A 20,316-nucleotide genomic window follows, 5' to 3' on the forward strand; every position below is an offset into this window, starting at 1 on the left:
CATTCTTTACAGCAAGCTGGGCCTTCCTGGCTAAGCTTTACCCACAGGGTTTGAAGAGAGTGGCACAGCTCTGAGTTGTGCCCCTAGAGGGACAGTCTGCCCTCCTCATCATCCCTTATTCCTTCCCGCTGGCTGGAATGCCAACGCGGTGTCCCTGGACTCTGGAGCATTTGTTCATTCATTAACTACAAAATCAACAAACGAGGAAGCCAGACTCCCCGAGGGATGGCCAGCAGAAGCAGTAGATGATAGCAGTAGCCCCGCAAGGATGTCGGATGTTGGAACGACGGAGGAAGACGGACGACATGGTCATGGAGACGATAGAGCAACCAGCTGGGCGATGCACGGGTCCTGTGCCTGGGGCTGCCTGGCCAGCCTGGATCCTCGAGGGGCAGGACGGGCTACCCTGGCCTCTCTGCAGCAGCTGGCTGGTCTCCGTCTCTCACAGGCCCTCTGTGGCCACTGTTTCCATTCATGAGTTACTGTCTCCCATAGTGTGGGTGCATAATGTACTTACTAGCCCCGACACCCGTTGGCTCTCCATCACTGAGACAAATAACTGAGACAATCCAACTTAGCAAGAGGGAAGGTTTGTTTTGGCTCACAGTGTGGGAGGTTTAATTTATGGTCTGTCAGCTGTTGTTGGGGGCCTGGGGCAAGGCCGTGCCTCCTGATGGGGCATGTGGTGGAGAAGTTGTTCATGGCAGGGAAGTCAGGAAATGGGAGAGAGAGGAGGAGGCCAGTGTCCCCGTCTCCTTCAGGGGCACAGCCCCTGTGACCTAAAGCCTCCCAGCAGCTCCTCCACCTCCCAGCGCGCTGAGCTGGGAACCAAGCCCTTGACTCCTGGCCCTTTGGGGACGCTCCAGATCCCAGATAGAGCCAGTGTTTCCACAGTAGCTTAACCTGAGTCCATCAAAATCCTCAGCTTCTGGGGCTATGGGGTCAGCACTGGACGTTTGTTTCCTAAGTGAAGGCAGCCAGGAGGCGAGGGCCAGGGTACGGACATGCACGTGGCACTGTCGGAGACATGCTGAGGAGGACAAGGCAGGGAGCAGCTGACCTCAGCCAGGTGATGTTACCACTGCTGCAGACAGGCGACCCCGTGGGCTCCAGACGGTGACAACTCCCAGGGCGCACGCCAGGAGACCGGGGCTGTCTGTGCAGTCACCTGGACCTCCTGTAGTTCCTTGCCACCTCCTGTGACCACAGCTTTGCATAAGCTCTTCTTCCTGGCCTGAGTCCCTTTCCTCTTGGATTGCCAGGTACTTACACAAAGCAGAGCAAACAAAACACACACAGGAGGTGCCCTTGAATTACTGCATCAGATAAGCAACGAATCAGTTCTTGGTATAACCGTGCCACACGGCGATGGTGCACTGAGCGTTATTCATCGTTATGGGGAATTCAGACTTACCGGGGTGCCCTGTGTTTTATCTCAGGACCCTATTTCTCTCCCAACCCCCTTAGTTTACCTGAGTATTTCCTACTTATCCTTCCAATCTCAGCTCATGTGCAAATTCCGTGGGGAAGTCTTTCCTTGACTCTGCCCAGATTAGTCCCCTTCACGGTGACTTCTCCCCACCCCTCCTCACCCTTTGTCTTAAATGACTTTACATTACTGTAACAAAATACCTGAGAAAATCAACTTAAAAAGCGGTGGGGATTCTTCTTTTGGCTCAAGTTTCAGGGGTTTCAGTCCCTGACCTGTCAGTCCATTGCTTTTGAGCCTGTGGAGAGAGGGGACATCCTGTGGGGAATGCGTAGCAGGAAGCTGCTCTCCTCAGGGCAGCTAGGAAGCAAAGAAAAGGGAAGTGGGGGCCCAGACCCCAGCAGCCCCTCCAAAGGTATGCTAGCAGCGACCTAACTTCCTCCCACTAGGCCCCACCTCTGGAAGGTTCCGCCTCCTGCATTCGCGCAAGCCCTGGCTGTGACAAAGCCTGGCCTCCAGGGGTTGCTGGAATGCTAGCCGCAGTCACAGATGCCACATGCTTACCCAGCGGCCACTTGAAGTCTGGCGGAACACAGGCTCCTGCACTCCTGGGCTGGTCAGTGCGCCCAGGAGTAGGGTGGCGGGCATCCACTGTGTTCAGCAGCCTTCCTTACAGGTCACATGTTCAAAGACAAAATCATTGACCATTTCAACATCAGGTATGTCAATCATTCAGAATATTGATTTCAGAAAGACGGGCGGGACATGCTTCCTGGGTGATGATATCTGAGGCATAGTATCGTCTTCTCAAGAAAGACTAACCCCTGATTGTGCCTTATATTTTTCTTAGGGTAGGTTGCCACTTTGAACTCAGTGTGTTCGAGCTTCATCTTTGCCAGGAACGTTTCCCGGGAGCTGTGGCGCTCAGGTGTGGCCTACAGACAGCTCCAGGGGTTGGTGGGGAATGGTCCATACTTTGGGTGTCACTCTGCTGTTTGGTTCCAGCCCCTGCTGAGCAGCATTCGAGTTCCCATACAAGGTGGCCTTACGTGGGTGGTGTGGGGTTGGTTCGTATTTTGCAGGGGAGAAATTCCTGCCCTGTTCATATCGACTTACGAGTAAAACCAGAAAAACAGTCAAGACGGGCAACAGAGCGTTGCCGTGCGGAGCCAGGCCTCTGCCAACTTTGGCAGAGGAAGGCAGCCTTTCCCCAGGGGACTGTCTTTGACTCAGGATAGATAGTGGAGAGGAAGTGTCCCAGACAGAGAAGGGGGTTGGGCAGGGGCAGGAGGAGCCAGTGGCACGGGCGAGTGCAGCCACATTGGCCAGATGGTCTTGTGCCAGGTGGGACAGGCTAATGGACCCAAGAGAGACGCTGGAGCCAGCTTGGAAAGGTGTCTCTTCTAGAGGAAGCTGGTGGCCTCTGCCTACGGCAACAGGCAGCCTCTGAAGATGTGGGGGATCTTGGTTCAGAAAGGGGACCGTGCCGCAGGGAGGCTGGGCTGGCCATGCAGCAGTGCAGGTAGTGGAGCGGGGTCTGGACTGGGTGGGCTGCAGGGCTGGCAGGTGGGCTTCGTTGGAGGAGAATTAAGAGGGACCACCAAGAGAGCCTGGCGCCTCTGAGCAGAGGCGGGGGAGACAGTGGAGGCTGGTGCCAGCCCCGGAGTCCCACGGGCAGCCCCGTTCCCTAACCTCTCCCTCTGCAGCGCCCAGAGGGCCCCTGGGGTTGACAGTCTTCTGAAATCCCTTGATCCTGCCCACCGCCAGGCCCCCCACTGCCACCCTCCCCTGCTCAGGGCCGGGCACTTAAGCAAGAAAAGAAAACCCTGCCCAGGGCAAGGTGAATTTTAGAAAACCCAAGGCACACATAAAAAATATAGTATTTCAAGGCTTCGTTTATTTTCGGGGAAGAGACCGTGTCTGCCTGGGGGTTCTGTACAACCCCCAAACCCCACAGCCTCTGTAAACACTGCTGGATGGTAAATAACACTAGGGCCGGTGTCGCTCCCTCGTCAGGGTCTCGGCTCTGCACACCATGACTTCAGGAGCCCCCTTGAGCAGGGGGAGCCCGTGAGTGCCAGCACCCAGCCCACCCCTGTGCCCTGTGCGGCCAAGGCCGTGGCTGCTCTGGGAAGCTGGGAGGGCGTGTCCAGGCCAACAGAAACTTGTCCTTCTGTTACATTTTTTAGGTCACAGGCATTGCCCATACCTGGCACTTGCACTACAGGTGTCCTCGTGTTATGTGATCTTCACACTCCTGGGTGCATGCTGGGCAGCCCAGAGATGAGGAAGCGGAGGCTCCGGAGCCCTAGGGGACTTGGGGCGGCCATACAATCAGAAAGCACCAGAGCTTTCTCCAGTACTTCTTGGGCCACGTTTCCCTTAGACCAAGACCTCCATCTTCCACAGAAGGGCTCCTGCCAAAGAGCAGGCCAGTCTGGGGTTGTGGAGTCCTCCAAGGAGGAAATGTGATCGAAGTTTTGTCTTGATTCGTGTACCTGGCATCTTGCCGTGTATCGTGACCAGGTGTGTGTTTAACACAGAAGGATACTTTGAAAGCCTGCTCCGACAGCATAGATGTTCCAAGAAGACCTACCACCTTTACCCAGGTCCTGGTCACTGGGGGAGGCCCTCGGAGTGCTTAACTTCACGCTGAGGTGGACTGTATCTTGCCATGTCCACCACTGTGGCCTGGAAATGGGATGGGGTGGTGGACATTACCGCCATGATGCTGGGAACCTCAGCAGTACCCAGCTGGAGGCCACTGACCTGTGCTGGACTCGGCCCTGGATCTGCTGGCCTGGCTCACAGGGAAGTGCGGCTCTGCTCCCTGAGTCTCTCATCCCCTCCAGGGACCAGGCCCTCAGCTATGCCTGCTCTCCAAACATAGCCTAGCCACTGGCCATGTCACACCTGCTCACATCCCACTGGCCAGAGCAAGCAACAGCTGAACCCAAAGTCAGAGTAGGGAAAGGGATTGATTGATTGATTGATTGATTCAGTGCAAAGAACTGAAAGATCACCTGGTGGGGAGCAAGTACACTGGGAAGGGAACTGGGGGCCATTAAGAAACCCAGAGCATGAATTAGTCAGCCAGGTTACCTGGGGTCACTCCCAAGACCTGAGCAGGGGATCTGGATTTCTGCAGCAGCTCAGCTACTTCTGAGCCCCGTGACCTCTGACAAAACCCTGCTCTCTCTGAGCCTTGCTTTCCCCATCTGTATGTGGGAGCAATAATTCCTTTCTCATAGTAGTTAGCAGGATAAAGTAAACAGCTGTATGAAGGGGCTCTTCCTTAGAAAGCTTTGTGAAGGTGTTACTATTAATCAGTTTCTTGAGCTGTTTTCCTTAGTTGCAGATCAGTGTGTTGTACCACTGGGCTACATCCCCAGACTTTTTTGCAGAGGCTGGCCTCAAACTTGTGATCCTCCTGCCTCAGCCTTCTGAGTCTCTGGGATTACAGATGTGCACCACTATGTCCAGTGCAAATAACATTTGACTTTAAGAAATCACAAAACCTAGGCTATTGAAAGCGTTAGAACAGGAAGGAAACAACCACAGCATCAATGATTAAGTAACAAGACAGGAACAGTTTTATTTCAAATGCTAAGGCATAGTACTTACTCGAATGGATGTTTGATGAGTGAATGAATGACCCTCACAGTGATTGTTTTAAAAACATTTCTCTAGCTTTAAAATTAGTTCCAAATGGGAACTTCAGAAAAACCCTTCAATGAGGAGGCACTCAAGGAAGCCAGACTTTCACCTGCTTTGAGAAGTGACTCTCATTTCTGCAGATGCATTGTAAATGTGTGTGCCTGTTTCCTCAACATTTCTTAGCATGCTTGCTTTTTCACTTTGGCCTAATCAAACAGTTCTTCTGCCCAGAGCTCTTCTCTCCATTCTCCATCCCAATCAAATCCCCAAACTTGGTAATCTTAGAAAAGAAGATTTACATGTTGTTGGTGACCACCACGGCGTGCTGGGCATTTCCAGATGCCAGCTGCTCAGATCTCACGGCTCTGAGTGTCCATGGCCAACAGATGGGCTCTGGGCTCAGAGCGCGTGTGGGACTTGAATTCAGGGACCAGCTCAGCAGGCTGGCTGAGTGTGCACCGGGAGCCAGCCGTGGCGTGGCAGGAGTCTGCTCCGGCAGGCTGCGGGGGCTGGGCCAGGCCGGCTACTCTCATGTGCCACTGGGGGCGGGGGGGGGGGGCTTCGGAATGGTCCAGACAGTGGCTGCTTTTCTCCAGCACTGGCATTAGACACTTGCTATTTGATTGCTTTGGGAGTGAGCACACTACTGTTAAGACGTTAGCAATGTGCCATGAGGCACGATGGGGAACAGAGGGGTGGCTCTTGGCACCCCAGCTCTCAGGGCACCGCCTGACTCACAGCGGCACTCCATGAAGCTCTTTCTCAGCAGACGATGGTCTTTAGAATAGGATTCTCTTTCCATCCAGCTCAGGAATTTAAATTAGGCAAACACATCCAGAAATTTCTAGAATTCTTCTGAGTTTGAAAACACTGACGTAACCCAACCCACCGATTTTCTGTGAGAAAACCAAGATCCAAACGTGAGTTTTGAGAGTCACCAGGCTAGTTAGTGACAGTTTGTCAGGAAGCTCTCAGTCCCTGTCCCTTTCACACGGATAGGCACACACCCACTCCACCAAGAGAAAGGGGCTGCAGGGTCAGGGGGCTACCGACAGCTTCTTGCAGTGAGTGACCAGACCCCAGCCATCACCCCCTCTGCTGGAGGGTGCAGAAGCCCAGGCAGAGGGGGTCCAGGAACACTTAACACATTGAGACAGCAGCTGCCACTTGTGCAGCCTTCCGTGGGACCCACTGGCTCCCAGAGGAACCTTGTGAAGGGCACCGGGGCTGGCAGAGGAGCAGGGGCTGGGGAGCAGGGACAAGCTGGGCTTGGAGCTGTCAGAGGAAATGGATTTGCCATGGTTATTTGAGGCTGGCTGAGTGTGCACCGGGAGCCAGCCGTGGCGTGGCAGGAGTCTGCTCCGGCAGGCTGCAGGGGCTGGGCCAGGCCGGCTACTCTCATGTGCCACTGGGGGCCGGGGTGGGGGGGGCTTCGGAATGGTCCAGACAGTGGCTGCTTTTCTCCCCGGACTGGGATCTTGATGCCAACCACGGGGAGCTTGGGCTAATTCAGCTCTGTGCAGGCACCTGAACAGAGGCATTTTTGAATGTGAACATTTCTACTTTTTTCCTAAAACTGACTTCATCTCCTCGTGGAGCACCCAGGTATTCAGTGGCCTTGCTCTGAGGGCTGGCCCATGGGCCTCACTGCATTGCACCTGGTCTATGAAGTAACAGCTCTAAAAATAAAAATAGCAGATGGATGTGCACATTCGTGGAGCACATTTAAGCACTTTGCATAAACAAACCCGTTAGATTTTACATCTTATGTTTTCCCATTTTGCAGATGAGGAAATCTGAGGTTTGGAGAAGTGAACTCAACAGACCAGGCTGCTGGTCCCGAGACACTGAAGCCCCTTCCTGTTGCTGTAACAGAGTACTCGAGACCAGGTGATTTACAAAGAATAGGGGTTGGTTTTGGCTCGTGGTTCTGGAAACCAGGAAGTCTACAAGTGCCTCGTGCCCCTCGTTCCTGGTGAGGGCCATGCGGCTCCAGCTCCTGATGGAAAACGGAATGGGTACTTGAAGAGCCAAGCAAGAGGGGCTGGTCTCCCTGTGACTAGTCCTGTTCCACAAGAAAGGCACAGACCCCTCTTACTGACCTAATGAAAGGCCCACCTCCAACACCAGCACAATGGACAGGACAACCCATATTCAAACCCTGGCAGGGAGCCATAAGTCCCTCTGGATAAGTACCTGCACACATTCTCCATGGATGTGCTCAACTGTGCATGGAAACATCATCCAAATGGAGACTTCCTGGTTTCCACAACCGCGAGCCCAGACCAACCCCTATTCTTTGTGAATCACCTGGTCTCAAGTACCCTCCCGCAGCACTAAGTCTTCTGAGTAGGTGGATCCTATTCACTCCTTCTGACCCATTTGGGGTCCCTCCTTTATGAAGACCTCTTTAGCCCCTTAAAAGAACGGCGCTTTGGTAACCATGGTACCAAACCTTCTTCTGTATGAACATCTGCTTTGAGTGTGGGTTCCCCTCTTGACCAAAGGAGTCTCCAGGGCCATCTTGGTTCTGCTCAGCCTAGCACAGGGTCTGGTGCATGAGGGGAGATGGGTAAAGGTTGTTTGAAAAATATGAAGTCAGGGATGGGGAGGTTCAAGAAGTTTTTAACCAAATAAAGAGGTGGAGAGAGAGAAAGAGGTCCAACATTGTGCAGATCAGGAAGATGGGGCTTGGCGAGTGTGACGGGCTGAACATGGTCCCCCCAGATTCATACATGGGAATCCCAATCCCCAGTCCCCCAAATGGGACTGTATTTGGAGACACAAGCTTTGAAGAGTAAGAGAAATTTCTAGAATTCTTCTGAGTTTGAAAACACTGACGTAACCCAACCCACCGATTTTCCGTGAGAAAACCAAGCTCCAAACATGTGAGTTTTGAGGGTCACCAGGCTAGTTAGTGACAGTTTGTCAGGAAGAGTAAACTAAGGTAAAATGAGGTCCCTAGGGTGACCCTGACACACACACACACACACACACACACGGGAAGATGAGGTGAGCTCACAGGGAGAAGGTGGATCTCCAGATCCTTCACCAACACCTTGAGAAGGAGCCCGCCCTGCCTTCACCTTGACCCTGGGCTTCCTGCTTCCAGAACTGAGATGATACTTTTCTGAGGTTGAAGCCACCAGGCCTGCGGTACTTGTCACACAGACCTAACTGACCAGTACAGCAAGTTGGAGCCTCTTGTTTACGGCTGCAGGCCGTGTGGTGGTGGAGACTAGAGCCCCGGCCAGCTCTCCCGGCCAGCTCACCCCAGCCAGGTGTGGATTTCCTCCCTCGGCGCCTTCTTGAGCATTTTCCCATTTCCCTTTCAGAGTGAGAGCTGTCCTGCTCACCCCACTGTCACTTGCTGGCCCTCAAAAGGCAGCTGGGTCAGAGGATGGTGCTGTGGGAGGAGAGGGCGGAGGGAAGGGACCGTCCAGTGCCCGTCACACTTACATGCTGTTTCAGGCCCAGGAGGTTTTTATTGTAGAAACCACAAAATTCCCTGGACCTGGGCTTCTCATCTCAGGTCTAGAGCTCTGCTGCTGCGTGCCACAGGAGGTCTGCCTGAACTCCTTCTCACACGCCAGGTTCCACTGGGCAGGCCGCGGAGGAGCCCTGCCTCCTGGCCTGGCCCCCAACCCAGACCAGGACGTTAGGAGTGCAGACAGTGAGACCCACGCCCGGCTCCAATCCCACCTTTACCAGGCAAGACGTTCAGTCTTGGAGTATCTTAATGTCCTGTGGTTTGGAGGGACAGACATCTTGATTGCCCGTACTTGTGTCTTCTGTTTTATCTCCTGGAGGATCATTCAAAGTGGCCGGTTCCTGCATTTGCTTACGTTTCCTGGCAGGTACTGAGCAGCCCATTGGAGTGCGTTGTTTTCATTATGTTCTTATTTTTGTTATGACCAGCGCTCCCTGAATGTCTCAAAAGGTAAAAAGGGGTTATAAGAATACTAAAATTTCCAGGCATGGTGGCACACACCTGGAATCCCAGTGTCTGGGAGGCTGAGACAGGAGGGTTGTAAGTTCAAAACCAGCCTCAACAATTAAGTGAGGCCCTAAGCAACTTAACAAGATCCTGTCTCAAAATAAAAATGGCTGGAGATGGGGCTCAGTGGTTAAATGCTCCTGGGTTTAATTGCCAGTACAAAAAAAGAATATTAAAATAAAGATATCCATGATCCTATCACAGAAATATACCTAAATTGCTGGCTTCTGTGTTTTGCCAAGTCTTTGTTTAAACAGAGATGCAGGGGTCCTGTCTTGCCAGGCCCCTGTCCCTGTCACCACCATGCACTATGACCCCTTCCCATTACCTCCGTGTGCCTGGCTCTCCTTGTCCACCTGTAGAACTGCCCCTCAGTGTCACAGCAATCATGTGAGCTAGGTAGGTCCAGGTGGCAGAGCTGGGGAAGGCAGGGCCCTTCCCTGGGCACAGGCAGAGCCCGGATGCTGACCTGATTCTCTCTGACTCCCAAGCCCTCCTCTGGGCTGATTTCCTTAGTGTCTGATTCTCAGAGCTCATTCTCCAACCTCTGTGGTCCCTCTCGGGGTGCCGAGAACGTTACGATTCCTAAAAACCCAAGGTCTGGATTGAATTAATGAGTGAAACAAAGCCACAGTTCTAATCCGCGCCCTGCCAGTGCTGGAACTCCGGGGTCACCCCGCAGGCTTTTAATCACTTGTCTGGGCTGCGGTGGTCCGTGGGTTCCACTCTGGACTGAGCACCGGGTTCTGCTCCTCCTCCTGCTCAGGCCAGGGGAGGGTGGAAGGTGGCACTTGGTTTGCTCGCAGCGAGCACTCTTCGTGGGAGAGGGTGCAGGGGCCCACGTTTCTTCTTCCCAAGGCTTTCCTCCACCTCTGCTGTGGTCAGTTCCTGTGATGAAGGGTTCATTGTCCAGGAGCAGCTTGGGGATCTGACCACCTGCCAGAGATGGGAGGATCGGGGGCCACCATCCCTGGAGAGGGAGGGAGATGTATTAATTCTCCAAAGTCCCCGGGAATTCCAACGTGCACCTCGCAGAGAAGCAGGAGGACCTAAACACACAGTGGATAGCCACCGTGGACTCCATGCAGTCTGAGCAGCATGACGACTGCTTGTCACAGGAGGCGAGGGTGTGGGCAAGGGCTGTGACAAGGGAAGCTAGGAAGAGGGCTCAGACTAACATGAGCGGTTGAATGACTCCGAGCATGATAGTAACTAGGCGGACCCACTGTCTCAGTTCAGCTGAGAAACGGAGTCTGTGTGCCAGGAGGTGCCCCGCCCTGGGCAAGCTGGCACACCAGTCGCCCCGTGATGATGAGCATCGTAGACAAGCGGACTCCTCCGTTCAAGTCCTTGACCACCCAGCTCTGCGGCCTCTTCCAACCGTGGCTAAAACGCACCACTCTAGGTACCTGGGAAAGCAATTCCCGGGCATTGGTCGAAGGTGTCTCTGGGAGATGGAGAAAATCCAGATGCCCTTGGGCCTGGCACCCCAGAGCCAGCGCCCTCCACCCCCCAGGCCCCAGGGTCACCAGCAGCCTGACATACCCTCACCACCCCTGGAAGCCATTCCAGTCTCCTGCAGTCCAGGGGCAGAACCGCAGGCGGGCTTAGTGCCATTTTTCAGATTAGCTGGTTGAGAAGTCAATTCACTTGCCCAAGGTCACGTGCTCGGGGTCAAAGGCCAGGTCTGGTTACCCCCACCTCCGTGGTCCTTTGACAGTTACCTACTGTTTCTCTGAGTCAGTCTCCACCATGCAGAGCCGAGATCTCTGGCACCTCCAGGGCAAGGCTGCCCCACCCACCAGTGTCTATGAAGCACCTGATGAGAAGAGCCCCGCACACCCGTGCTGAGCCGTGGGGACCCTGACACGTTTCCCAGGGCCCTCAGCTTCCCCTGAACAGCCTCAAGCCTCAAGACCCTGCTCAGCTGAGCAGGGTGTGCTGTTGGGTGCAGCAGAGGGACAATAGCTTTGGGGTGAGCTTGGGTGTGGTTTAGACCAGCTCCATCTCTTCCTGACACTTTTAAACACGGCACCCACACAAAGCAGGAGAGCTTGCATTCCTTGAGCACTTCCCTTGGGCCAGACGTGATGAACGTTAAGCATTGAATCCTGGGCCCTCCGCACGGTGGGTCAGATGCCTGTGGGCAGAGATGCCCTGGAGCTGAGACAGGCAGGAGCAGGGCTGGAGACGGCTTCAGATAAAGTTTTTGGTCTAACTACACTCTGGCAATATTGGGACATACTTAGGTTGAATAATTATTTGTCATTTATCTGAAATTCAAATTAAAACCAAAGGTTAAGGCTCCTGTGTGCTATTCCTTGGGCTCTAGGGACCTGGAGAGTCAGCAGGAGTAAGCTTTCCATCTGCCAAGCAGGTCTGTCCGGAGAGAAGGCACTCTTGTGCCTGCTCCAGGCCATCTTCCCATCTCCTGAGAGCTTGGTTCTTTTTTGACGATCCCAAAGAGATCATCAGCAAATCATTCATTCTGTTTAAGTCTGTTTCTGCAGCCGGTGTGTGACACATGCCTGCAATCCCAAGCGACTCTGGAGGCTGATGCAGAAGGATCAAAGGTTTAAGGCCAGCCCCAGCCACTTAGTGAGACCCCATCTCAATGTAAAAATTAAAATGTGCTGAAGGTGTAGCTCAGTGGTAAAGCACTGGGTTAAATCCCTACCCTCTCCAAGTCTGTTTTTCTAGTTTTCTGCACAGGCCCTGTGTATTATCTGCAAAGCCCCCACGTTCAGGTGTTTTTAGTTGATGAAGTGGATCATTTATCAGAATCCCTGCTTCTCTTGCTTGCTTTCCCATGCCAATCAAATAATCTGCCTAGCACCCCATTTTTCCTGCTAGTCTTTGCTGATGTCCCACTGTGTGTGTGTGTGAATAAAGGAAGGAAACATTCTCCCTCATTACCTTAAGAGAAATATCTCAGGGCAATGATTCTCAAGGTGTGGTCTCAGGACCACCAGCACCAGCACCCACCGCACCCGCTGGCAACCTCTTGGAAAAGCAAATGATGGAAACGGGGTGTGGTCTGGCCATGTGCGCTTCCGCAATCCTCCAGGGCACCTTGCTCAGTTTGGGAATCCTGGTTTAGGGAAACCACTTTGGACTAGGAAGCGGGAGGGTCCCTGCTCCAGCCTCCCCAGTGGGTGCTGCGGCTCCTGTTCTGTTTCTCTCTGTTGGGGACAATGGTAGAACTCAGGACCCCAGAGTCCCTTCTGTCTGGTCTTCTACCCAACAGTGAAGGTGGCCTGCTGGGGGTCCCTGGGCAGACGCCCTGGATGGAAGCCCTTCTCTAGGTAGAGCACCCTGATGCTTCTGGTTGCAGCCGACAGGGCCTATTCCCTGCCACCCAGCCTGTGGGTCCCCAGCCAAGAACAAAACGACACGTGCTGCCAGCCGGCCTTGTAAGGGAGGTGGCCCGGCGCCAGCCCCCGCTAATTGCTAATTTGCACTGAAACAGCAAACAAGGCCCCTCAAGTGAATGCCCTGATTATTTGGCTGGTTCTCCCCCAGACTCTGTTAGTCGCCACCCAGGGGGCCGTCCCCCAAGTCTGGAGCCTTCGCCCCAGGATTCCAGGAGGCTGCTTGGCCAGGGGTCCCCAGCCCAGGGAAAGCGGCTTCTCTCCGCAACTAATTGGCTGGGGGAGGAGCTGGCTGTTACTCTCTTCTCTTTCTTTCCAATATTTATGCCTCACCACGGAGACATATACAATGACTTTTCTCTCTGATGAGCCCTGAGAAAAGAGACCTTGGAAGAGCAAGAGGCTCAGCTCCCTCAGTGTGACCTTGACCCTCCACACTCCTGGCCTCACCCAGCCCCACTCACCTCTATGAAGTGGGTCTCATTGTTGTCCCCTCAAGTGAGACCCAGGTAGGCGTGGTGGGGGAGGGGCGGGGAGAAATCCACAGCCCTGAGCATTGATCTGTTTGTAGCATTTTCAGAAAAGTGGGTGGAGAAGGTGTGGAGTCACAGGGGGTACTCCGCCCTCTGGCCACCCACTTCCTGTCCCCACCTTGTCCCTGCAGCTTCCCCAGGTCTGCAGAGTCCTGGTACCAGCTCTCATGTGGCCCTGCATCCTCAGCCTGACTCTGAGCACCATCAAGCAACCTTCCCAGCAAGGGCGGCTGCTCTTCTCAGAGGAACTCAGTTCCAGGAGAATGGACTCCCCCAGGGCTTACCTTTCGGTGGAAGTGGACCAAGTGCCCGTCCTCTGCAGGCTCAGCGAGAAGAGGAGAAAACCCACACCAACCACATGGCCTGCCGGGTGGCGCCAAGAGCCAGAGAGCCTGGATTGGGCTGAGCCTGAATGTGGGCTTTCTATGGGCACGTCTGTAGCATGGGCGCTGGCGTGATGGACATGATGTGCTACATGTCATGCACACAGCTTGAGGGTTGACGAATGTATCGTGAAAACATCTTGATCCTGAGAGTGACAGATCATCACCCCCAAACTTCCACGTACCCCCTTTAGATAATTTTTTTAAAAATATTTTGTTTTAGTTGTAGTTGAGCACAATACCTTTATTTTATTTTTATGTGGTGCTGAGGATCGAACCCAAGGCCTCACGTGTGCTAGGTGAGCACTCCCTGTTGAGCCACAATCCCAGCCCCTTTAAAGAATTCTTTAAAAATTTATTTTTCATTGACATAAGTTGTACATATTTGCAGGAGGTCATGTGTGGTATTTCTCTACACACGCACACGCACACACACACTGTATAATATCGTATAATGATCAACTGGGGCAAATCTACCTTCTCAAACACACAGTCTTTCTTTGTGGTGAAAACATTCAAAATCCTTTCTCTTGCGTCCTGTGCGACAGGATGCTAGGACCGACCCCTCCCATCTGCTACAAGACTGTGCTGCCCACCCCCAGCTCCTCTGCCCCTCTGATAACCACTGCTGTCCTCTCAGCTTCAGTGAGATCAACTTCATGGGGTTCCATGTTTTAAACCTCCCTCTGCACCCCTGTTTCCCCCCACTCCCTTCCACTCCCAGGTAGTCATCAACCTACTTTCTGTCATTACCGATCAGATTGCATCTTCACAAATTTTCTATAAACGGAATCATATGGTATGCATTCATTTATGCCTGGCTTCTTTCCCTCAGTGTAATTATTTTGATTTTCTGCATTTCTGAATGTATCATGTGGATTTATCATAGATCATTTATCCACTTCCCTGTTGATGGACATTTGGATTGTTGCTTTTTTTTTATTATTGAAAAATAGAGCTACTTTGGAGGTTTGTGGGTAAGTATATGTGCAGATACATATTTTCACCTATCATGGGTAAACATCTAGGAGTAGAAGGGGGTATCTGATGGCAGATGTGTGCTCAATGTTAAATAACTGCTGTTTCCCACAGCTCTTGCTTCACTTTACTTTCCCACCCTCAGCATGTGAGACTTTGGGTTGCTCCAAACCCTGGCCAAAGCATGGTGACATCAGTCTTTTTAATTCCAGACACACTGATAGTTATGGGGTAATATTTCTTTGTAATGTCATTTGCTTGCATAATGATCGATAATGTTGAACATCTTCTTCTCACTTGCTTATTTACATCCAAACATCATCTTGGTTGATGCCTCCTGCATTATTTTGACCATTTAAAAAGTTAGATTGCTTATTTTCTTATTATTGAGTCTTGAAACTCCTTCTTTCCTTTCCTCCTTTCTTCCTTCCCTCCTTCCTCTCTCACTTTTCCTCAGTACTGGGGATTGAACTCAGGGGTGCTGTGTCATGAGCCACATGACCAGCTCTTTTTACTTTCTATTTTGAGACAGTTGCTGAATTGCTGAGGCTGGCCTTGAACCTGCAATCCTCCCGCCGTAGCCTCTTGACTTGCTGGGATCCTATGCATGCACTGATGTACTCAGTGGAGGTTTCTTTCTATGTTCTAAATGACAGGCCTTTATCAGCTATATGCTTTGCAAAGCTGTTTTCCCATTTGTGTGGTTTGTATTTTTATCTCTTTAACAGTGTCTTTTGAAAAGCAGGGGTTTTACATTTTGATGAAGATGGGTTTATCATTTTTCTCTTTTGTGGACTGTGCTTTTTGGTGTCATATCTAAGAGACCTTTGCCAGACTGAAGGTTGCACAGATTTTCTCCAATGGTTTCTTTTGAAGGCTTAATGGCTTTAGCTATCCCATTCAGGTCTCCAACACCCTAGTTATAATTATTGCATGCATTGCAACAAAGAGAACAAGGTTCATTTTGTTGTGCAAAGTCACCCAGTTTTCCTAGCACCCTTTGTTGAAAAGCCTGCCTTGGCTTCATGGCATAGTCCTTGCACCTTTGTTGAAAGTCAACTGACCATTCGTGTCTAGGCGTGTGCCTCTATTTCTGGACACTTGTCTGTTCCATTGGTTTGTTTATTTGTAGTGCATTTACACAGCAATGTACCCATTTGATTAGTTTTCATTTAGTAAGTCCTGAAGTCAAGTAAGTAAATTCTTTAACTTCATTTTTTTTTCAAATTTGTTTTAGCATTTTAGGTCTTTTGCTCTTATATACATATGAATTTTGGAATCACTCGGTCAATTTCTCCAAAAGAGTCTTCTGGGAATAAATTAGGAGAGGGTTGACTCCATAAATAAGTCTGGGGAGAACTGTTTCTGAACGCTGTAGTCTTCTGATCTGCAAACACAGTCAATGAACTTCCAAATGCAGTTTGTCTCTTAATTTATTGAGCTTTTCCTTAATTTCTCTCAGCAGTACTTATAGTTCACAACAAAACTTGTGCATTTTTGACAGTCTTATCCACCAAGATGATTTGCATATTTGACACATTATAAATGCTTTTTTAATTTCAATTTCTCATTGTTAATAATTGGCATTTAGAAACATAACAGGGGCTGCCACAGAAGCCTCTGCTGTGCCCTGAGGTCTCTTCTCTGAACAGGAAATCGGTTACCTCTGAAGGGAATTCGCAGGCTACCACTATGGTATGGTCGCTGCTGCTGAACCGGAAGTCTCCTGTCAATCAACAGCCACCTGCACCGATACCGCCATTGCTGCTGCCTCTCATTCCGCTGCTGCCAGCCTGAGGTTGTCTGGAGGTCTTCTTTCTGGGTGCTGCTGCCACAGAAGAAACTGCTGCCCGGATGCAACTGAAGCCAACACTGCTGCTGACGACCGGAGTTATCCTGATGATGCTGCCCACACAGATGCAGTTGCAGCTGCCGTAGCAGCCACCGTTACTGCTGACCTGCTGCCTGCTGCCAACAACCACCCCCACCCCTCCACCACCACCACTGCCGCCATGGCCTAGAGGACTGCTGCGGAGGAGACTCCAGGTTTGGTTGCACGTGGCTGCACCCATTTGGGGACACCAGCCAGGGCCTGGGGCCTGGGTGCCAGCAGGTTTACCACCACAAGAGCCTCTGCCTGGGGACTCCAGCTGGGACCTGCAGATCCAGTGTGGGGTGCCTGTGGGTTTGGAGGAGCCTGGGGTCTTCCTGCTGAGAGCGCTGGTGGCCCTTGTCTTGCTGCTGCATCTCGGGGTTGCTCCTTTACATGAGTGGATCCCTGGTGGTCTCTCTGCAAGTAGGAGCAGCATGAGGTCTTGGGCCTGCAGTGTGGCTGAGCCTGAGGTATCTGAAGCCCAGGTCAGCGGGATAGAGACTGGGTTTGTGAAGGCTGATCTGGGTTTGGTTATCCCGAGAAATGTCAGATACAGGGCTGAGAAACTGTTGAACTCTGACAGAGACAGTTCGATTTTCCAGCAAGATTTATTTTATTTTTTGATTCACTGATCTCTCTACCATATTTGGAACAGGATGTTTTTTATGCATCAGTGTGCGGAGGACAATGATATATGAATGGTGTTCTGCATTTTTGTTGTATTTTTATGTCTTTAATTTTTTCTCTTTGCTCGTATTCTTCCTCTCTCTTGTCTATTTTCTTGGATTTTCTTTCCAACTTTTCTCCACCTAACAGCCAATCTCTGTTGGCTCCTCTTCCACTCTTCCTGTGAATTTTTACTTCTAGCTTCTCTCTTCCTCCCTCGTGAATATCGTGTACTACACTACCTCTGTTCCCTCATCTACCACTTGAAATTGAAGCTGTTAGGTTTAAGTCTGTATATTGTGTACACTGGGTGCTGCTGATATGGGTCTCACCAGTAAAGGCAAGCACTGGAAACCTTCAGGGACACTATAGGTCTGCAGGATAGAATTTATCCCTGGAAAAACAAGGGAATAAAGAGCCCCAAACAAAACAAGATGTTTCAACAGAAAAGCCACTGAGAACACAGTAGAAGAAACGTTCAAGAAGGAGTGCATTCATGAAAAGAATAAAAAGTCAAGAAATAAATGACATAACACTACATCTCAAAGCCCTAGAAAGAGAAGAACAAATCAACACCAAAAGCAGTAGAAGACAGAAAATAATTTAGATCAATTAATTGAAATTAATGAAATTAAAACAAAAGGTACAATTAAAAAATTGACAAAACAAAAAAGTTGATTCTTTAAAAAAATAAACAAAATAGATAAACCCCTGGCCATCCTAACAAAGAGGAAAAAGAGAGAAAACTCAAATTACTAAAATACAAGATTAAGAAGGAAATATCACAACAGACACATCTGAAATACAGAAGATAATTAGAAACTATTTTGAAAATGTGTACTCTAATAAAATAGAAAATATCAAAGACATCATCAAATTTCTAGAGACACATGACCTACCAAACTGAATGAGGAGGAGATACATGTTTTAAACAGATCAATTTCTTTTTTTTTAAATATTTATTTATTTATTTTTTAGTTTTCGGCGGACACAACATCTTTGTTTGTATGTGGTGCTGAGGATCGAACCTGGGCCGCACGCATGCCAGACGAGCGCGCTACCGCTTGAGCCACATCCCCAGCCATTAAACAGATCAATTTCAAATAATGAAATAGAAAATGCCATCAAAAGCCTACCAACTAAGAAAAGCCCAGGTCCAGATGGATTCTCAGCTGAGTTCTACAAGATCTTCAAAGAAGAATTAACACCAATACTCCTCAAAGTATTTCATGAAATAGAAAAGGAGGGGACCCTTCCAAACTCTTCTATGAGGCTAATGACACCCTGATACCAAAACCAGCCAAAGACACATCAAGGAAAGAAAACTTCAGACCAATATCCCTGATGAACATAGATGTAAAATGTCTCAATAAAATTCTGGTAAATCACATACCAAAATATGTTAAAAATATAGTGCACCACAATCAAGTGGGATTCATCCCAGGGATGCAGGTTTGGTTCAACATACAGAAATCAATAAACATAATTCATCATATTAGTAGACTTATAAATAAGAATCATACAATCATCTCAATAAATGCAGAAAAACCATTTGACAAAATAGAGCACACCTTCATGTTCAAAACACTAGAAAAACTAGGGATAGTAGGAACATACCTCGACATTGTAAAAGCTCTCTATGCTAAACCCAAGGCCAGCATCATTCTAAATGGAGAAAAATTGAAAGCATTCCCGCTAAAAACTGGAACCAGACAAGGATATCTTCTTTCACGACTTCTATCCAACATCATCCTTGTAACTCTAGGCAGAGCAATTAAACAAAAGAAAGAAATTAAAGGGATATGAATAGGAAAAGAAGAACTCAAACTATCACTATTTGCCAATAACATGATTCCATACCTAGAAAATTCAAAAAATTCCACCAGAAAACTCCTAGAACTAATAAATTAATTCAGCAAAGTATAAGGATATAAAATCAACACCCCAAAATCAAACTCATTTCTACACATCAGTGATGAATCCACTGAAAGAGAAATTAGGAAAAGTATTCTATTCACAATAGCCTCAAAACAAAACAAAACAAAACAAAAAACCCACCTGGGAATCAATCTAACGAAAGAGGTGAAAGACCTCTGCAATGAAAACTACAGAACACTAAAGAAAGTAATTGAAGAAAACCTCGAAGATGGGGCGATCTCCCATGCTCTTGGATAAGCAGAATTAATATTGTCAAAATGACCATACTACCAAAAGCATTATACAGATTTAATGCAATTCCTATTAAAATCCAAATGACATTCTTCATAGAAATAGAAAAAGTAGTCATGAAATTTGTTTGAGAAACTAAGAGACCCAGAATAGCTAAAGCAGTCCTTAGCAAGTAGAGTGAAGCAGGAGGCATCACTATACCAGACCTTAAACTCTACTACAGAGCTATAGTAACAAAAACAGCATGGTATTGGCACCAAAATAGACTTGTAGACCAATGGTACAGAATAGAGGACACAGAGACAAACCTACATAAATATGATTATCTCATACTAGACAAGGGTGCCAAAAACATTCACTGGAGAAAAGATAGCCTTTTCAACAAATGGTCCTGGCAAAACTAGAAATCCATATGTAGCAAAATGAAATTAAACCTCTGTGTCTCTGCACAAAACTCAACTCAAAGTAGATCAAAGACTTAGGCACTAGAACAGAGACCCTGTGCCTAATAGAAGAAAAAATAGGCCCAAATCTCCACCACATTGGTGTAGGATCAGACTTCCTTAACAAGACTCCTAAAGCACAAGAAGTAAAATCAAGAATCAATAAATGGAATAGATACAAATTAAAAAGCAATAACATGAGGAGAGAGCCTACAGATTGGGAGAAAAATCTTTACCACACGCACCTCTGATAAAGCATTAATCCCTAGGACATATAAAGAACTCAAAAAACTTAACACCAAAAGAATACATACCCAATCAATAAATGGGCCAAGGAACTGAACAGACACATCCCAGAAGAAGAGATACAATTGATCAACAAATATATGAAAAAGTGTTCAACATCTCTAGCAATTAGAGAAATGCAAATCAAAACCACTTTAAGATTTCATCTCACTCCTGTTAGAATGGCAATCATCAAGAATATAGGCAACAACAAATGTTGGCGAGGATGCGGTGAAAAAGGTACAGTCATACATTGCTGGTGGGACTGCAAATTGGTGCAACCACTATGGAACATAGGTGGAGATTCCTCAGAAAACTGACAATGGAACCACCATTTGACCCAGTTGACCCCACTCCTCAGCATGCACTACCCAAAGGACTTAAAAATCAGCATACTACAGTAATGCAGCCACGTCAATGTTTATAGCAGCTTAATTCACAATAGCTAGAATATGGAACCAACCTAAGTGTCCCTCAATAGATGAATGGATAAAGAAAATGTGGTATATAAACTCACTGGAATATTATTCAT

General features: G+C 49.2%; 2 long non-coding RNA genes across 2 annotated transcripts; one reads left to right on the forward strand and one right to left on the reverse strand.

Annotated features, from left to right (window-relative positions):
* Positions 1–574: 574 nt before the first annotated feature.
* Positions 575–2,125, reverse strand: LOC124078798 (uncharacterized). The gene is made up of 3 exons (XR_006847057.2): positions 1,994–2,125; positions 1,633–1,727; positions 575–1,265 (listed from the first exon to the last, which is right to left on the reverse strand). It is a non-coding gene; the product is annotated as an uncharacterized LOC124078798 (long non-coding RNA).
* Positions 1,894–16,912, forward strand: LOC124078799 (uncharacterized). The gene is made up of 2 exons (XR_009224812.1): positions 1,894–2,148; positions 13,119–16,912. It is a non-coding gene; the product is annotated as an uncharacterized LOC124078799 (long non-coding RNA).
* Positions 16,913–20,316: the final 3,404 nt, after the last annotated feature.

This window comes from Marmota monax, unplaced genomic scaffold, assembly GCF_021218885.2.
Source record: "Marmota monax isolate L192 unplaced genomic scaffold, Marmota_monax_Labrador192_F-V1.1 WCK01_AAM20220418_F8-fsc00009, whole genome shotgun sequence".
In the NCBI taxonomy this organism is placed as follows: Eukaryota; Metazoa; Chordata; class Mammalia; order Rodentia; family Sciuridae; genus Marmota; species Marmota monax.